The 20273-nt window shown below is 40.8% G+C and overlaps 1 protein-coding gene across 4 annotated transcripts in view; it reads right to left on the minus strand.

Annotated features, from left to right (window-relative positions):
* The window catches only part of PLXNB2 (plexin B2), a 249814-nt gene that overhangs the window by 159830 nt on the left and 69711 nt on the right, over positions 1-20273 (minus strand). For all 4 annotated transcript variants that reach the window (XM_015852624.2, XM_015852618.2, XM_015852631.2 and 1 more), the window contains exon 3: positions 9240-9417. The gene's annotated coding sequence lies outside the window, so the exon portion shown is untranslated. The remainder of the gene's footprint in view (positions 1-9239; positions 9418-20273) is intronic.

Consider the following 20273-nt stretch of genomic DNA (forward strand, 5'->3'; position numbering starts at 1 on the left):
GACTCTAGAGAAGACCTTGCAGATAACTGTAGGGTAGCATAGTAGTTTTAAACCATACAGTGCCTTTTAAGTAATTTACAGGCTTCTATCTCTGCAATCTATATTCTGCGTACAGAAAATTGAAAGAATGTTCTCCCGGACAGCGAATATTGGCACATCCTAATGTGAAATTTCAGCATGTTTGCCTGTCACCTGAAAGATATAAGCTCACAGAGAACAGAACAGGGAACAGAAACATCTGGTAGGATGGGTTCTTTACACACAAACATACGACTACAAAATAAATTATATCTATTCATACATAGTCTGGCTGAAAAGGATGAGGACAAGGAACCCTGGCACATTAAACCTAAGATAGTCAGCAGAGTTTATGTTCTTAAAAGTCCAAAGAACTGAAGTAAGAGACGTCATTCTGAGACCACACCTGAACTGCTCTCAGGACATAAAATCGCAGTGCAGGTGAATTCTCTAATTCTCTGCCCTGTATCTTATAACAGCATTTCTACTTCATGTGACTGCATGTAAGGAGACACTGGCGAGACAGAGGGAACAAGAGAATCTCACACACTACTAAGAATAACACAAATGCCGTCTTTCATGAGGAATGTGACTTTGGCGCATTCTGAACTCAAGATCTTTTCCACAATTGCCCAGATATTCCATCTGCATGAAGATCTTTAGATGATGGTCACTGCCATCACTATGTCACTGCCAATTCCAGATACACTATTCTCTCTTCAGGGCACTCAGGTATTCATTGCCAATAACTGCATCCTGTAAAATCAATAATTCCCTTCCCAGGGGCTAACACAGGTTAGTTCATGAGCAAGATTTCCAGTGAATTTCCATGACGTCCCACCTTTCTTTGCATTGCTCAAAGGTTTACCACTGTTTTGAAGTGCTACCAAGTGACACGAAGTCCATTTAAAGAAGAGCAAAACACACTGATGGTCCATGATGGAGACTAATTCACTTCCACAGTTAGTGTAGTTTAATTTCAACACAAACTGTTTTCCAGCAATTCTCAAGGGATTGAAATTGCATAGAAGGAAAGCTCTCCTTTAACAGCTTGCAGGTACTTTTTGGTTGTTCTAAACAAACCATCTTTAACTGGAGCTCGGAGAGCATCCTTAAGTAGGCTCTTTCATTCCTTTTCTGGAACCTGAACAATAGAAACCGCGATAAAAGCAACATTCAGTCACAATAAATACATTGTTCCAGTTTAATTAGTGTTTTGGCAATACAATTGGTGTGTGAGAGGTCAGGGGAACAGAAAATTGTATACTGTAGAGATCAGGCTGTCAGGTAGCACATTAGAAATATTAAAAATGTTTTCCATGACTGTTCTGCAACATACCCACAATGGACCAGCAGAATAACACGTGCACCAACCAATTCTTTGTAAGTGGGAAGCTGAACCCTGTAATCTCTTTATCATCCTGTCAGTGAGTTAATGGTCATTACCATGAACAGATTCTTATTTTATCAAGCAAGTCAAGGCATCACTGGTGCTTTTCATATGATAATAACAATGTCTTACACCACAATTAAACAAGTACAAATTTTTCAGCCTTAGCACAGGCTTAGTTGCAACCTTGCAACTCACAAACACTACCTTAAAATCTTATCAGACACTTTTGCAGTACAGTGTTCTCTTTATGACCAAATCTCTCTCATTCCCTCTCCTCCAAATACAATACAAAAAGATCAGAGGTGTAAACAACAGGGAAAACTCTCAGCTGAGAAAAAACCTTTTCTAAATAGTGTAACACTACCATCCAGCACACAGACATGGAGCTTAACAAGGAGCTTAACATGTGTTTTCATTCAAGATTACCAAAATTCCAACGAATGCTGATTTTCGTTATCAGCACTAAAAATATTCTAACAAACATCCTCATGTCAACAGTTACATATTTTCAAAACAAAATTCTCCCGTTAGGCCTTATTTGTTATCAGCAAGAAATAGTTTTGCAACATTTTGTTTCCAACTCCTCTTCCACAAACAACAACAATCACCACCACTGCTAATTTCTTAGATATTTCAAAATATTTTACTGGTCTAAACAAGCCCTTAAATCAATTTTTATTCAAGTATGAAGACATCCAGAGTTAGGTTTTTTAAATTATTATTATTGGTTTTGGGTTTTTTAGTTTAGTTCAGTTTTTTGTTGTTTTTTTTTTTAAGTTATTCATGTGCATTTAAATTGAGTGGTTGTGGTGGTTTGGTTTGGTTCTCAAAGGATGATTCTAATCTTATCACTGAATAAAAATCATAAATCAAGAACTGGACTGCAGCTAAGTGTGAGCACACAAACAACAGGAGAGAGACTGTGCATGCAGTGTTGATCTTGGACCCTATATGGAATTTTATTCAAAGTTCACTGATCTTCAAAGATGACTCCAGAAGTCTACTGACTTTCTGTGTTATCTCAGGACACCTCATGTACAGCAAAATAATGAAAAAAGAAATAGCTGGGTCTTAAGTCCACTTCTGCAATACCTCCCAGATAAGAGCTGCTGTTTCCTTTTTTAAATTGGAAAAGTCTGGAGAACTGAAGGAAGAGAGAGAGCACAGGGAAGAAACAGCTTCCCTCAGAGAAGCACTCCAAGCTCATGCTTACTGTACCATAGTGCTCTCCCAGGACAGAAAACTCATTCACCAAATAAATCTATTAAATATGGGAGCTGATGAAAGATGTGAGAGTGCTGGAGAAAAATAGCCTGTGACTGCTGCCAGCAGTCGCCATTTGCAATGGTTTCTCCTCCCAGGGTGGGCACACCAAAGAATTGGTTGCAGACTGTGGGCTACCCATGATCAATATGCACCAACCTCAATGCCACGTCCACTTTGGGCCAAAACCAAACCTGTGATCAACTGGGAAAGGCTCTTTGGTTGAGTGCTGTCCTCTAGAGCCATTTACAAAGCCACATTGAATTGGTATGAAACGAGGCATTGCCAGATGGTAAGACACAACATTAATGTGCTGTAGGGTAACCTATGTATAAAAGAAGTTGAAGTCCAGATTTTAAAGTATGATTAATGATTTCTGGGTGCTCAGTTCAGCTTGCTCTGAAGAAATGCTGAGTTCAGCTTCTGGAGGAAACTAAAAAAACAAAAGCTGGCTTCCTTAACAACTCTTAAGCTCAACCAGCTTTGGGTTTAGGTACCCAAATAGCTTGTTGTTTTGGGATCGTTGCCATGAGTCCCTCTGCCGAACAACCTTGGAAAATTAATTAAGCCACAATACATCATGTATTAAAAAGCAAAACTTGTAGTCCTCGCAGCAGATTGCTCCATAGTGACTGCTCAGCCAGCCTCTGTGGGTGGGGTAAGCGGGTAAGCATACATTTACACAAGTGGATAAAAAAAAGAAAAAGAAAAAAGGTCTTTCCTGGGGGCCCAGGCTGGGCCATGAGGTAAGCAGGGTATGAACTTGCCCTGAAGCTTGGGCATGCTGCAACTACCATATGCGTGCTCTTTCCTACAGTAAGCATGAGGTATCAGCAGGTACCTTGGTTCTGGCCTTCACCCATCCCAGCAGCTTGGGGTCTGTACTTACACCCAAATCACAGATAGCCCCACAAGCTAACCAACACGCTGAGGCATTGTGCCTTGTCCTAGTAGGCCTTTCTGCAGGACAAACGACTGGCTGCCCAGATATGGATAGCTTGTTGTAGCTGATTTGCCATCAAAGACTGTCAGGAACAGGATTCATTGCTTAAATAACAATGAATCATCACAGTAGCTGCAGCTTGGTCCAAACTGAGGCCCACACCTCTCCAAGTGCCTCCCAAATCTGAGACTATAACCCACTCTTTTGTGAGGCATCAACCAGCCTTGAAGGCCACCAACTGGATGACCCAAGCTGGCAACCACTTATGGTTGGACACATCTAACCAGGCAGTTACCCTCCTGAACCGTTCAGTTGTACCCAAGTGTCCACTTGGGCATGAGGTCCACTGCTGCTCATGAGGATACTTCAACACCAAAGATACCAATAGCAAGGAGTGTGTAGGTCACCTCCACTATCCCAGCAAACAAACAAAAAAAACCCTAACAAAATCAAACCAAACCAAAACAAAAAACAATAGTTCATATGCTTTCTACTAACAAAAGAAAGCACATCAATTGGTGCTGGCAGATTATATTCCTCCCTCAGCTCTAGAAAGATCTTCCATACAGAAGATGCTGTATGTGCCCAATGCATTCTGTCTTCCACAGAATTCTATTTGATTCTCAATTAGCAAATAAAATAGACAGTAATATTACACTAGCCATTTCCATGTAGTGGTCAACAGTCTTCTTTATAGCCACAATACTTACAGTGCAACTATCCACCAAAGGGAAACCTGAATTGTCTCAAATTACTGCTTTAGCGTTAAAGTGCATAAACTGCCAAAGTAGTCAGGAAGTTAACAGATTTGTTTATGGACTAGACAAAGCTTAATTAAATGAGGCAGCTCTGAAGAACAGCAAATCCCCTCTCCTCCTGTCTTTCCCTCCCCCCTTTTTTTCTTCCCAGAGTATCTTTCTCCTAGTGGCATTCCTCTTCCTAATAATCCCATCACAAATGACAGATATGTTATCAGTCATCACTGGGATTTGACACATTCTTAATACCTGTCACGACAGCTTTAAAGTCTGCATGCTACTCCATTGTATTCCACAGCATTTGCAGGAGGTAATGGACACATCAAATCGCAGTCAATGGCTCTGCTTCATTGGACTGCTGAAGGTTTGCCGTATAGAAGCAGATGCTTTAAAAAAGCTAATCTATGATTATTCAAAATTACACACTGAATAAGTAAATATAAACCATTAACCACTACAAATAGCTTTTGCACTTTCTATGCCTATGTTCATCCCAAGATAGATTGGCCATACTGCCAAATGTGTTATTATATATTCATTGACAAGAATGGTTTTGTACATTTTTCTTTTTTAAATCCGTAATAGTAACAGTAAAAAACGGATTAATAAATCAAAGTCTTTATTGAAAGGATTAGTGTTACACTGGTAATATGGGAGCATATTGCTGCATCATCTCTTTCTTGTTATTTTGGTAGAGAATCTGGTGCAAAGGTAAGGTGCAAGTCAAGGCTAGAGCCAGTTAATGTCAGAGATAAACACTTGAACTTACACAAAAACAGTGAGACCACGAAGGGTGTCATTCAAAGCAGTGTCAATGCTATAAAGGCATAGGTGACACACAAGCACTGAGGAATACAAGTTTCAAAAGTGAGTAGAGACAGGCGGAGTGAGGAAGGGGACTCAGCATGGGAGAGCTCAGTGACTGGGACACAAAACAAAAGCAGAATCTTATCACTGAGCAATAAGGACAAGAAACACCAACATGTAGGTGTATGAGTCTGTTTCTAATGTCATCCTATCTCTATGGACTTCTAACTTGTTCAAGCCCCCAAAAGAGCTGTGACAAATATGGATGCCACAAAACCAGTTCAATACCAAAATCTGTAAACAGATATATTTTCTTTAAAACAAACTCAGATTTTCCTTCAGGTGACCCTGGCCATCTGTGTGCAACACTTTTCAGGTACAAAAGTGAAATAACTTCTTACTGTAACACCTCTTCAGAGACAAATCTAAAGACTTTCCTATTTTAGCTGAGCTGCTGTGAAGCACCATACAGCCAGTCCCTGCCAACAGCGTATGAACTGCAAGACAGCAGTGGGCCTTGCCATTAGTAAGTGCAATCACTTCTTGTTCTCAATGCATTTACAGTCTCGCACAAAAGAAAAACAAACAAACAAACAAAAAATCCCACAACACAACAAAAACAAAAAACCCACACAGATTAGAGACAATGCAGCCCTGTGCAGACAAGTAACTTAAAGCCCTTTCAGCCAGGCAATAAAGCAAAAGCAGAACTGCAAGTAGCATGCTGAAGTCAAAAGGAAATGTCTTTAGTGGCATCAATAAGCTTTGGAGAAAGTCTGGAGTCAGTAAGACAGGCAACACACACTCAGCAACCTAAAGAACTGCACATCTTTTGGGCAAAATTAAATCAGTATTAAGGGGTCTCAAAAGCCTGTTTGCATTTAGAAGAAATTTATGAGCAGCCTGTTGGTTGTTGGTGATGGTGGCTGATTTTTTTCTTAGTTTGTTTAAAACCAGTGGAATTACCCAAGAGCAGATCTTGCACCTGTAAGAAATAAGGTGAGAATCAATGGCATCTGAGGCAGCAGGGCCTCCAACCCACGATGAATCTTGGCATTTGCTAAATCCAGCATCGATTGAGCATAAGCTCACCCAGCCAGTATGAAGTGCTCTTAGAGAAGGCTGTTTGTAGCAGTGGGCTTCCTACCATATCAGATATTGCATGTTCTTCAGGCAACCAACCTAAAAACACACCGTGAACACACTTAGCATCCCATCTTCTGATGTCAGCCTTGTGCCATAGCCTGCTCCTGGTCCCATGTATGCTGCTGGGTTGCACACAGCCGAGGCAGCCCCACCGCAAAGCCTTTCCAACTCATACTGCGATCTGGCCGCACTCCAAAGAGCATTACAGCTTCCCCTGCTGCCTGCGCTCCCGGTTATTCCTTTCATATACACCCTCAGCTGTAAGCAAATCAACATGCCAATCGCTTGGGACACATGGCTTAGCTTATACTTAAGACTTGCCATTCGGGTTTGTGCTTTGGACATTGATTTCTATTGTCTCAGCTATCACTCAACAAAAGGGCATTTAATTGCTGTCTCATTTAGTCTGGGAGGAGGGGGGGAACAACTTTTACCAGCCCTCTGATTGATGGCAGTCATTAGCACCTTCCAGCACAATGCCACTTATTAGAAGCCCCATTTCCATGGGAAGTTCATTGCCACACAAGTGAACTGGGGCTATGGCTTCGCTCTTTAACAACTCCAGACACGTGAAATGCGTCCACAAAAAAGCATATGCCAGCCACCCATTTAAAAGGGGAAACTTTGAAGACTAATGAAGTTTGAAGAAAGCTTCTTGAAAGAAAAGGAAAAAAGAAGAAAGAAAAGTTAGGAGAAAACCCACCGTTTCTGTTTCTCTTCTATAGCACCACCATGCAGTTACTTAAACGGCTGTAAGACAGCACCCAACCCAATCGATACTTAGGTACACACAGCTAACGCCAGGAAGCACTCAATATACCCACACATCAAAGTTTATAATTGCCTACCACGAAAGGCTCTGCTGAAGAATTCCATAAACCATTTTGCCCCTTATACGAGCATTTTCTATTTCCTTTGTGATGGAGGAATGAAGAAAATTAATATCCACATTCAATATCCCACATGTTCTGTAGAGCAATGAACCACGCACGCCGTGTTCTAGCCAAAATGCTGACCGCGGACTTTTAGTACTCTGTTCATGTTATTAAAAAGCACAGGGATGCTAATCTTCCTTTCAAAGGAACAGACCTCAAGAAACAACCAGATCAGTGAAGGCTTCTTGAAAAGGAAATACCACCTTTTATCAGTCCAGTTATGAGGAACTTGCAGTAATTTCAGTAAAAGTCTAATGCCTACTTTGAACATTATAATGATGCGAGTTATCAAAACGTTTAATCATTGCAGAATCTAAGACCAAGCCCATTTTGAACATCAAACCTCCCAGCCAGGAGTACAGACAAGCCGTGTATTATCAGGCACGCCTTTGTGCAGTTTTGGAAGCCTTTTCCATTGGGGTGGCAGCAGCTCACTAAGGCTGACTGCAGGAAGCTGATGTGTGGTCAAACACATGGCTCAGTTGTGGGATCACTAACCCTGCCTGGCATAGAGGCCTTTGCACCCACAGAAAAGTGCTCCTGGCTGCTCTCAGAGTATATCCTGGTGTTATCCACACAACTGATTTAAAATTTCACTGCAAAATTACAACAACTGCTGTTATTCCCTTTTAGCAGGGCCACCCGTCCTCCACAGGAGGTTCCTCAGAGATACTTGACTTCCCTTATGCATATTTCTAAATGAGCTTAAATAGCTATTTTCATGCTTTCCCCTACATTTTGAAAAATCACGGTTTTAGGTAGATAAATGAATATGCGTAGGAGGGAATATCTTTTTTTGTTTTAAAACAGCTGTCTTCATTGTTATTCATTTTGCAGCTCACATGCATGTAAAGCCGTGTTTTGATCCCTCCCTTTCCCAATAGTTTCCAAGCAAAAGTAAAAAACTTCATACAAAGAAGCAGCATGTTAAAAAACAAAAAGCAAAGAACAAAAACTATTCCCGAGCTGGCATGCAGCCAGTTACCAGCTAGATGATATTATACACTCGGTTTTCTTAACAAGGCTCTTTGCAAATTTTATGTTCCTCTCCCATTGTTTTGTTTCTCTTCAGTGTCAGACAGGAGACACGTGTTTCTCTTTCTGTAAAGGCTAAGTGCTACCTTCCCAAAAGTATAGTCCGTGGGTAATTATTACTGGTAGCGAAAGGCTGACGTTTCAGCTGAAAAAGCAATTCCAGAGAAATGCTTCACATTTCCCTCCAGCCTCATTCCAGACTGGAAGGAGCACTCCAGCTGCACTTCCAGGAATGTCACCGGTACCCTATAAGAAGTCTAAATGGTTTGAAACTGATTAGCAGCTAAAGAAGAGACCAAGGACCACGTCTGAGTAACCCCTCTGTCAATCTTCACTTCAGGTCTCTTTGGATGCTTGAGTTTAAAGAAGATTCTTAGCTGGACGAGGGGTTTTACGAGTCAGTTTCTGAGAATCCTGTCAAGCCAACATGGGCTAATCAATGTGAACAGGTCCTAGAAAAGAACTGGATCGAATCTCTCTGATTGTCCACAGAGATGCAGCCAAACCCGAACACCTTCGAGAGCCAGTTTAATCACACATCTGCTCAGTGTCCCAGTGGGAGACTCAGAACCTAAGTGCAGAATTAGGGCAAGCAATAGCACAGCAGTCAGCCGGAGCATCTTGCTGGCAGCGGCACAAACCTGCTCTCCTAGCAAGCATACCAGATATAAATAGGTTTATAAATACAGAACCTCTGCCAAGCTGCTCCTTCTTTCTTTTCTTTTTCTTTTTTTTTTTTTCTTTTGCTAATCTTTAATGCCTCTTGCAAGATTGCTTCCTAAAAGTTTTATCTCCATTAATGGTAATAAACATTTATTATATGCTTCAGCAACATTTGAAAGTTTTGAAGAATAACAACAAACTTGCTGAGAAAAATAGAACAATAATATCTCGTTTAAAAAAAAGCCAAGTGTATTTAAAAAAAGAAAAAGCAAGCTTACCTGAAAAAATTCACATTAGAACTGTGTGCACACCCTGCTTGGGAAAGAATAGTTGACTTCTACTGAGTCTTCAAGAGGGATGCAGTGATGTCTGGGTTTAATTGTGTTCAGCTGTGCTCTGAAGGTACCAGACCAGCCCCAGACCTGAGCCCTGTGCTGTCACTGTTGGTTTTCTCACCTGGAACAACAGAAAATGATCTTAGCATTCAGGAATGATGCAACACTTCACCTTTAAGACCCAACGATGGACATTCACACTGACTGCTAGAGATTCAGTGCTGCCTCATACAAAAGAAAGCCTTTAACACTGCTGTTGTCAGCAAGCACGGTTCTCACTTGGCCTTCCCCAAGCATAGGTGCCCTCTCAAGACATCTTGGGAAAATGCAAAGCCCTTGAAAGCTATTTACAAAGCATTCTAGCTCTCCTTTGGAAGGGTCATGTTTCTTGAAGATAATGGTAAATCCAAAATAAACTTACATAGACATCATCTCTGGCAAGAATACTTTATGATAAGAATTTGACTTTGAGCTGTCGATGCTTGGCTGACCAAATAAACCAGTACTGATTTCAAACAAAGGCATTAAACAAAGACTTAAATTACCTTGCACTTTCATCTACTCTCATTCTCTTGTGTTCCTCTTTTTCCCTTTTCCCTCCAAACCCCTACATAGTTCACCATCCATTTTCAAGGATGGATGCCTAAATGAAGCCCTTTATTAAAGGCTCAATTTTCAAAAGCAATGTCACCTTGCAGTTTCCTTTCACTTCAGAAATTAAATTCTAAAAGCATATTCTTAAAAAGCCCACATCTATACTCATTTCAACTTTCTGGGGAATAATTGAGTATGGAAAGTAAGACTTAGCCTGATGAAAATTTTATTTCCATTTAAAAATAAAGGAGAATGCATAGAAAAGAACCTTTTTCCCCCTCTCCCTCCTTATTTCTCTTCTGAAAGGTGAAGACAAAGGAGATGCATTACAATTCCTTTCTTTCTTTATCAAAAATCTCACTCACCACCATGTATTTAAGTTTGCAGTACATAGAGCAGGCTGCAAAATATGTGCTATGTTCCCAGCAACTTGACCTCATGGGCCCTGCTCTGAGCAGGGTGTTGGACTGTACATCCTCCGGTAGGCCTAAGTTATTTTTTCTGAATGACTTGTTTCAACAGACCAGTTCCATGAGAATTTTATGTATGAAATCTCTTAAGAAGGTATTTTTTATCTTAAATTAGCAGAAGTATCCTCTCATCTGTCATAAACTCAAAGGCTTTTAACATGTTTAGAGAAAACTGGCACTGTAAGAAAACTAAAAGAACAGATCCTAGGCCCTCACTTGGGCAATGCTGAGGAAAAATGGCAGGGGAGAGGGAGAAATGTCCTAGTATTCACTGTAGAAGACCTGCCATGTGTACAGTAATACAGTTGCTCTCTGTGATTCTGGAGTCAGGACGCTGTTTTTGAAATCATCTCTAGCCTCAGTGTCACCTACAGCTGTTGCAACCATTTACAGCGGGAGTGGGATTGCATACCTCACTCTTCTCCCTGCCTGTGGTTCCCCACAGCCCATAGCTCCTGCACCTCTGCCCAACTCATGGTGACCTACACAGGTTGAACCACAGATCTGGCTGGCAGCCTTACAGAGCAGCAAAGAGCTGGCTTTTCAAAGAAACCCACAGAAGACAACTTGCTCAAGACTTTTTTCCCCCCAAATCCTTAATCACTTGTATCTATTTTGAATAATGCTAGACCCAAGACATGTAATACAAAAAGTTCCATTTCTCTGCGTACCTGCTCTCATCAGAAAGGAATAAAGACATAAATTAAAAGACAGGCTATCCAGGGAATAAAATGCAAGAATTCCAGCCCTCAGACTTCATAAAGACAAGACATTAAAATATAAAAGAAGCACACTTTTTCTACCATTAAGGTGGAAGAATGCCACAGAAGAAGTTCTCCTCAAGTCCAGCCTAATTTGTGCTGCTCTTCTAAGCTTAATACTCATCATCTCTATCCTTTTATTTCTTTTCAAGAACTTCAGATACTTCCCTTCCCAGTCCCAGCACTGGGCACACAGGCCATCCAACTCCACCACTGCTGCTGGCATCACAGGTCAAGTCACATCAGTGGGACTCCCAAGAACATGGAGTAGCTCAGAAGGCATGGGACAGACACCAGCTCACAGGCTGGTCCCAGCAGCAGGTTAGAAGCTTTGCTCACTCCTCTGCAAAGGGGACAGACCAGGCTGCTCACATCTGCCACGCTTACCCAGAAGATCATGAAGAGTACAGCATTATTATTTTTTTGTGTGTCCAATGCCATTTTTCAGATAAATTTAGGGGAATAAGCACCATTATACTTACAATCCACAATCACCTGCCAGTCACTGCAGCGTGCCCTAAAGCAAGTCTCAGCTATTATTCTAGCTGGCTAGATGAAGGTCACTGACACTGTTAACACCTCTGACATTTTATAATCAATTGCCAGCATTTACAGAGGAGAAAATATCCCTGGCACTGAGCACACTTGGAAAGAAAGAATCTCTTTCCAATTAATCTTAAGCTTGCTCTCTCTGATAGCCAAAACATGAAACAACGACACAACCTAGCCAGCCAAATATTAGTGAGATTGGTTTCTGGCATCCAATGCCATATTCTGTTTGTATATAAACAACTGCAGTTTATCTGCCTCTTTAAAATAACTGCAATATGAATCATCGTAAGGATAGCAGCAAAGAAACAGTCAAATACTTGTAATTGGAGAAAATATCATTTAATTCTCAAAGCAACTGACTACAAATACCAGACAAGCCAGCACCGAACACCTACTGGAGCACTCTCACACCTTGTGCGGCCACTCTTGGAAGAGATGTTGACCTTTATGAAGCCCTCTGCTGCTAGAGAAGTCTGACATTGCGTATTCATCCAGTGTCTGCTTTTATCTCAAGGACAGGAACAGAGATTCCTGCCCTTTAAACTATCCTTGATTTTCAGTCAGTTGTTATATTTCCCCCCTTGGAAGTGAGGATGGAAGATTTAGGAAGAGAAATTTTAAAACAATACTTTGTAAACAGTTTGCAAGTCCCCTTTGATTCATAAGCTGCCAAAGTGTTGGATGACTTCAGCAGCTGGGAAGCCTGAGATTTGACAGCTCTGCCCTTACTCAGAGGTACAAAGTGGTTCAAAGGAATCACTTTGAATTAATGCAGAGCCTCACAGAACATGGAGATCTTCAACTTAAGACCTCTTAAAGACCACTGTTTCCATTGAAATTCTTGTTTATGAGAGTCCTTCTAGTGCTCCAGCTCCTAATACAAGCCATCACTCAGCCCTTGCTATTCACAGGAGCTAGTTGCCTTATGGGATGATGTTTGTGTCAAATACAATCGCTAAAGGCGCTCCAATTTACACTGATAATTGTCATTAGGAAAAGAAAAAAATGGTTGCATTTTCGTCATAAAAGAACCGTTTCCCAATGTTTAGCATAGCCTGGATAATGGTCACAGGCAGCATCTTGGCTCAGCAGGAAGCACTGGTAGGAGGTAAATGAGCGTGCTGAAGAGGGGACAGATATTTTTCAAGGGGGGAGAGGGAAGAGTGTCTGCCGAAGGAGGCACCCTGACGGCAGGAGATTTATGTATCCACCCTCATGTCAGTCAGGGAGGAGGGAATCATTATGCAGGGCCAGCTGCAGGGGTGTGCGCTGCTGTCTGGAGAAATTAGAAGTCTAGCAATGAAAGATAAAGAAGGGAGAAATGACAGAGTGAATGAAAACCCCATGATAAACCCATTTAGGCTCTCTTCTCCCCAGGATGAAAGATGAAGTGTAATCCTTTTGGCATATATCTTGGCTGAGACTCAAACAAATCTGCCTAAATATACAGACGCACACACCCCAGAGATGTGCACTGCCACTGTCCACCAAAATGACCAGTATCTTCAAAGAGTACTAAGCAGGACTCCTTCTCCTGTATGGTGAGAAGGATCTTTCTGGGGAAAGATCTGAGCATGTGAAAACACCTTTGATTCAAGGAAGTCTCATCTGCTGCCGAATGCCTTCTTTGTTTAAATACCTTAGAAGCAATCCTTCCATTTGAATACCTCAGGGGAGTGGCAGGGGAAAAGGAGAGGAGAGATGATAGAAACACAAGACACTGAAAAGCAACAGAGCTCAGGCTTTGTTGTTTGGCTTAGAAGTTTCCAATTTCATGTGGCATTCCTCTGCTGAAGAGAATTTGTGTCCGAGTCCTGCAGTTCTGCATAACTTCATGCCCTATTTAAGACAGAGTTTCTTTTTCTCCTTCATCAGTACAGTCAAAGAAACAAAATACTCAGAATATTCCTTCATTATGCTTGTTAATAAAAACAGCGTTGAGTTAGGCTCTCGAGTCCTACTGGTGTCGGCTAGCAAAGGAATAGTGAAAGAGTGAGCGAGAAAAACAATGGTAGTGAAAGCCCCTGGTTAAAATTCCACCCCTCAGCCTACCAGGGGATGTGTTCAGTAATTTTTCCTTCTGCCTGTCTTGATCATTACTAAAGCCTCAGGGCCTGTGAAATTCTTCCAAGAATGCTAATGCCCTGCGAGAAGCAAAACAGTATGAAAAGGGAATTGTTCGATGAACATCTTCCTGAGGCAGAAGGGAGGGAGGATGCACTCTGATATCTTATTTTCAAGTTACATACACTGACCAATGGTATTAGTCAGATTCTTTACCAGGAACAGAAGAAATAAATTTTGCCCAGCATGCCAACATCATGACTTGTCTGTCCTTCAGTATAAGATACATGAACAGTTTTATAAGAACATTTTGTTCAAATACGAGCATGAGAATTAGAGAAAACAAAACAATTCTACAGTAGAAGTCTTCCTTTCTGCAATGTACATATGCATTCAGAAATGTAGGTATTTGCTTTTCTTTTAGGATACTTAGGAAAAAATCCCCTCTTGTTTTTTTTCTTTTCCTTCTATGAGGCAGGTCTTTTTCAATATTCTTCCTGGCTGTATGATCTATCAAAAGTTAAAGAGGATTACTCTATCAGATTTCAGATTAACCACTGACCACAATTGTGACTACCTGCCATGTTACACAATCACTTACACCTGTACTCTTTGAGTCCAGCAGCTTAAAACACCCAACCTTCAGAGAAGTAATTCCATTCCCAAATCCATAGCTGGGGGAATTGAGACATTGAGTAATAGTGTAAGTGGGGTACAAAAGTGGTGAACACAGCCCTCCGATGAATTAAAACAAATGGAAATCACACACATGTAGGCTGAGAAAACATAACTCTGAAGGCCAGTGTTTGATCAGTGTAATATGAAAAAGCAAAGGAATAAAACAGATTTTTACAGCTAAAACTGCAAAATTCTTAAACCACAAAACCATGTAATTGTCAAAGCACAAACAATACTTCTTACAGTAAGGCAGTTATGTTTCACACGTTTTCTAAGGAAAGTAAGGATAGGCAAAGGTGTAATATTAATATCAATTCAGGAAATATGTTCTGTAGTAAGATATCAAATATATTATGAAAGAAGAGAAAAGGAACATGGTTATTTATCTGGCTTGAAAATAGCACAGTGTCAAGTTAATTTAAAATTCAATTTCAGTTTAAAGCATTACAAGGAAGAGAGAACTCTATGTATCATAGGTTGTAAATTGAAATCCAAGCTAGGCTTTTGTCTGCCAACCAGTTGTGTATCAGCTATAAAGTCAGTCGTGGGCGCTTCTTTTAGGAGATTGGGCTGCAAGGCTCTCGTAAAACACATTCAGAGAAGTTTGTCATTTACTGTTTCCAAAGGCATTTTATTTAAAGTTTCTCATATTCGGTTACTTAACTGAAAACTGCTTTTACAATAAGCTGGAGGTAACTTGCACAACGTGAAGCGCAGCACAGAAAAGAGTGCATGGCCCTACCCTTTAAGGGGAACCAGGAGGATCTCATAGGCATTCACACAAAACCAAATAAGCAAGAGCAATTTGTGAGCAAAAGCAGCTTTTAGGAGGATACAAAAAAAAAAAAGGAGTGAACCAAAGAGGATGTCTGTCTTCCAGCAGCCCCTCTCTGGCTCGAAGACCTGCTCAAGGTGCACTGGCTCATCAGGCCAGAAGGGCACGCTCTTCTCTCTGGCCAATGACCCAACCGGCCCTCAAACAACACCAGTCATAGAAAGGCAATGCAGAGGCTGTGAAGACAACAAAAATGGAGGTATACCCCTAACCTCTGTTCCTTCAAAAGGAAGGCAAAGAAAAGTGGCCCTTTACAGCAGCCGTGGCTGTTTTTATTTAGATTCATAGGCCTTCAGTCTCACTGTACAAACATTACAAAACCTCCAAAGCTAACGGAGGGAATAGACAAAACCTTGGAAGGCTTCATTTTTGGTGAAGTAGAATGTAAGGTGTACGCAAACCGGTACTCCAGAAAGGCACTGAAACTCATCTCCACTGACACATCCACAGCTGGGAACTGTGGGAGCAGCTTTTTCCTACTGACTTCACACTGCCATTTTGGAGATAAGGGGAAAATGCATTGGAGTTGATAGAAAAGTGATTTTTAATCTCAATAATGTCTTTTATTTTGCCTTTGGAAACTACATAATCCTGCATTCGTTTAAGAACACTCATTACATATAATTACATTTGCAGTTTCCATAAAACAATAATTTCCAAAAATTGTGGAGGCTTAAAAAACCAAAGGAGTGAGGAATTCCATGGGACATGAGGTAGAGGAGAGTTATTTTTCTTTCCTTTATAAAGAAATATATCTGGGCTTCCCCCTTCTCCCACAGATGAGTTTGAGACTGTGGGTATGCTCCCCAGTCTGCTTCTCACTTATATCTTCACCACTGGAATGGTTTATTCACATTTTTGCCTTACTCTGCATTTCTGGACCTCCAGCTCTGAGGTGGGTTTTTATATACTTTTCTTTTTTTTCACTGGCACTTCGGAAACTGCCACCACTGCAACAATATTTATACACGTGGTGGTACAAAAATATGCCATTTGCTTTGATGTGCAGAAAATGTAGCAGTGATAAGAAATCCTGCATCATTGTTATATAGTGGTATAATCAAAAGCTTTAAGTCTGAAAAAAAACAAACGAAAACAAACCCACTAAAACTACTCAAATTTAAAACTATACCTGTTACAAGGAAAATCAGAGCACAGCACAGGGAAATCACACACAAGAGCATACAATGCTTGCTTTCTTTCTGTGCTAGCAATTATGAAATGAGACACCCCATTTCAATGCTGTTTCATTAAAACATTTTTGGTAGCCAGATGTTATGCAACACAAATCAGAAGGAGCTGAAGCTGAAAATCCCAGCTACTCTGAGATATAATCAAGGCACTAAACCAGCCCCAGTCAGGGATACCCCTCACGTGATGGTGGGAGCTTTCTGCAGAAGAGGCTTCAGACTCTTTTGAGCTTGATGGAGGTTGGGAATTAGAGCTTTATTGGGCTCTGTAAAAGCTGTTTGATACCATCTGATCACAAGATGGGCCCAAACATCCCACAAAGATGTGTAGAGATGATCTGACACAGACACAAAACATTATGAAAAGGCTTGCCCGATAAAAAAAGTTGGGTAATATGATGAAATGCTGGATCAAACACCAGCCTACAGCACATGTAAAAGAAAGCAATGGCTCAGCAGAGGAGTGCCAGCAGACCAAGACTTAGCATTTTCAGTCCTTTCATCTTTAAAAGCTAAACAGATTGTTTTTGTTTTAAAATGATTCCAAAAGTTCTTTTTAACTTTCAGTTTGCACACAAATAATAAAGAATCTTCATATGTTCCAATATTGTGCAAAAAAAAGTGTTTAAAGTTTTCTACAAATTGGAAGTACTTCAGAAAAAAAATATATACATACATATATATATATATATATATAAATAACCCAGAAATATATAATCATGTTCTTTGAAGTCACTTTCTGCTCTACTCAGACTTTCATACTAATTGGTGAGTTTCTCATTTCATCTTCTCAGGCACAGATAATTTCTAAGTGATTGAGATTTCGGATGCACTATTTTAATATTGATGGTGCACTTAAATAAGGTCAGATTTTAATAAAATTCTTGGTATTCATGACAGAGAAAGGCTTACACTGGGGGGTATATTTTTACCAAAAAAAAAAAAAAAGAAAGGTAGGCTGCTGTATCATAAAATGAGTCAACTCAGATAATTATGCAATCACTATTCATGACAATCCCACTATTAAATGCCATGAAAAAACACCAAAAATATATGAACCCTGCCTTGTAGATCCGTTATTTCCTCATTCTTAGCATATGTGCAAAACCCTCAGTAAACAAACGCATTAGGGAGTGTTAGCACAGGTGATTTGGGATTAACTGAATCCATTCTAATTTGGCCAGTAAAAACCTTGACCACTTCCAAACTTGTTCATTTTCCAAAATAACAGTAATTAAACCTCAGTAAATTCAACAAGGAGAAGTACGAAGTCCTGCATCTGGAGAGGAACAAACCCAAGCATCAGGACAAGCCTGCGACCACCTAGAAAGCAACTCTGCAGATAAGGGGGCCTTGGTGGACAACTGGTTGAACATGAGCCAGCAGTGTGCCCTTGCTACAAAAAAAAGAGCTGATAGTATCCTGTGCTGTCTTAAGCAAAGCACTGCCAACAGGTGGAAGAGAGATCTTTCCCCTCTATTCAGCACTAATGAGGTCAGTCCTGGTACTGTGTCCAGTTCTGAGCTCTCCAAGACAAAGAGTCCAATGTAGGGCCAGAAGATGATGATGATGGGACTGGAGCAGGTCTACTCTGAAGAAAGGCTGAATGAGCTGGGCCTGAGAAGAGGAGAATCTCATCTATGTCTATGAACACTTAGAGGGAAAGTGAAAGAGGACAGAGCCAGCAGTGCCCAATGCCAGGACAAGTGGCAATGGGTACAAACTGGAACACAAGAAGTGTCATCTGAACATTGGGAAGCTCTTCTGTGCTATGCAGGTGATGGAGCACACGTTGCCCATGGGCTGTGGAGTCACCTCCACAGAGATCTTTAAATGCCCGGATGTGGGCTTGGGCACCCTGCTCTGGATGTCCCTGTTGGAGCAGGGGTTGGACAAACAGACCCAGAGGTCCCTGCAAACCTCAGCCATTCTGTAAATTCAGCAGCCATGTTAGGACTAACACTCTAACTCTAGGATTAACATTTTAAAATCTATATCTTGCCTTTGAAACACATAATGATGAAAAAAATAATTTATGATTACAAGTGCATTGGTGCTAATACTTGCATAAATGTTGGAACAGACCTTTTTTAGTAGAGAATTATTTGCAGAGCTAGTTTAAGGTTGCAAATAAGACTACAGTATGTCCAGAGGTTAGACTTTAAACAGCTTAGCAATGGCCCAGAGATGTAATCTTTTAGAAGTATAGTAGCTTCAGCCTTGCACTGATTTTCCCACATAAATGCAATCAATTAATATGCAAGTTTTAGTTATACCCAAACCACTTCTTCAATAGTTGCAAGTGCTACAATCATTTCCAGTAGCTCTTTTTAGGCAGCTTGAAAAATTTAAACAGGCAAGAACGTGTTATTCCTTTGCCATTCCTGAGTGCACCGTGACTGCTGTTGCTGTTTGCTTTTCCTCCTTCACTTGGGCCCTGTCCAGTTCCCCCTCTCTGGGAGGTATCCCTGACCCACATTCGAGGGAGGACTTTGTGGCGGGCTTCTGTGGTTTATGCAAAGAGCTGAGATCACCTGCAGCTCTGCTCTCTCCATGTTAAGGACAGAGCCTGTGATGACTGAGGCCTCAATACAAAGCACCGTTTGTTCAAAACAGAAACAATGCAAAGGAAAATCCAAATGCAACAAGCAGTTAATACATCTGCACGGCTCACGAGGAATCATATGCCTTCTACATGAAAGTCCTGGAAGGGTTTCTCTGCTTGCTCAACTGTGAATTGGGATTGTATCTCAGAGCTGTCATTTGCTGATGTTTGAAGTCCTAACTCTTCCCACATCTTAAATAAGGGCAGAATATATCCTCCATAGGAAGAAAAAAAGTGTTTTCAGAACCTACAGAAAGTGTTTTACCACCTCATCGACTCAGCCTGGAGAACAAAGTCCAAGAAATCCCAGAGAAACAGATGCAAGTGCAACCTGCCAGCACTATGGGTGCTGACGATGCAGTGATTCCATAGCATCTGATGTTATCCTTATTGACTGTGCCTGTTACCCTAAGAGAGGGGACCTATATCCTACACCTCTAACCCATCTGTGCCTGCAATACTGAAACATAAATTCAGATGGATTTTTGTACATTCCTATCAGTCTTCCAAGTGTTTGCCATGGATTCAACTGAGAAGTTAGTAGATGCACTACTTCAATCTTAATTTTCTTATAAATATTATGCAAAAGGATCATAGAAGAAAACCTAATAAATGCTCAGAACTGCTCTACAAGTCAGTCTGAAGAGAAGGTGTCTTCCTCTTGCCAAGTATTAACCAGCTCACGAACACTGTGTGTCCAGCAAAGAAACTCTTGCTTAAGGCAAAGCATTACTGCCAGGGTACAAACATATCATGACTGCACATTATTACGCTCCTTCAAACATAGCCTCACCTAATCTTGTGCTGAAATCTATTAGCTCCGGTTAGAGAATAAATATTACTGCAAGGAATAAATAAATATCCACCAAATAAATAAGAAAGAGATGCTTTTGCCTTTGCCAGGGAACAATTACAGGGAACTTGCGTGCAGACAGCATGGCCATTCCTTTCTGCAGAACACATCACTGCCACAGCATATGACTCTCGTGTAATACTGCGTTAGGAGACAGAAAGTCAAATAATCTCTTTTGCTTTGATGAAAACATGAGGAAGTGGACTCAGATAAAAGCAGGGAGTAATCTGTTTAAACAGCTTGGGTCCAAAGTTGAAATTAAACAAAATCGATAACAAATACAAGCTTGCTCCTACAGAATCTGCTTTGAGCACAGCATAAAAAAGAGATGAAATATGCCTACAAAAATATTTCATGCCATAATATCCTATATGA

The sequence above is a fragment of the Coturnix japonica genome, chromosome 1 (assembly GCF_001577835.2).
Source record: "Coturnix japonica isolate 7356 chromosome 1, Coturnix japonica 2.1, whole genome shotgun sequence".
Classification (NCBI taxonomy): Eukaryota; Metazoa; Chordata; class Aves; order Galliformes; family Phasianidae; genus Coturnix; species Coturnix japonica.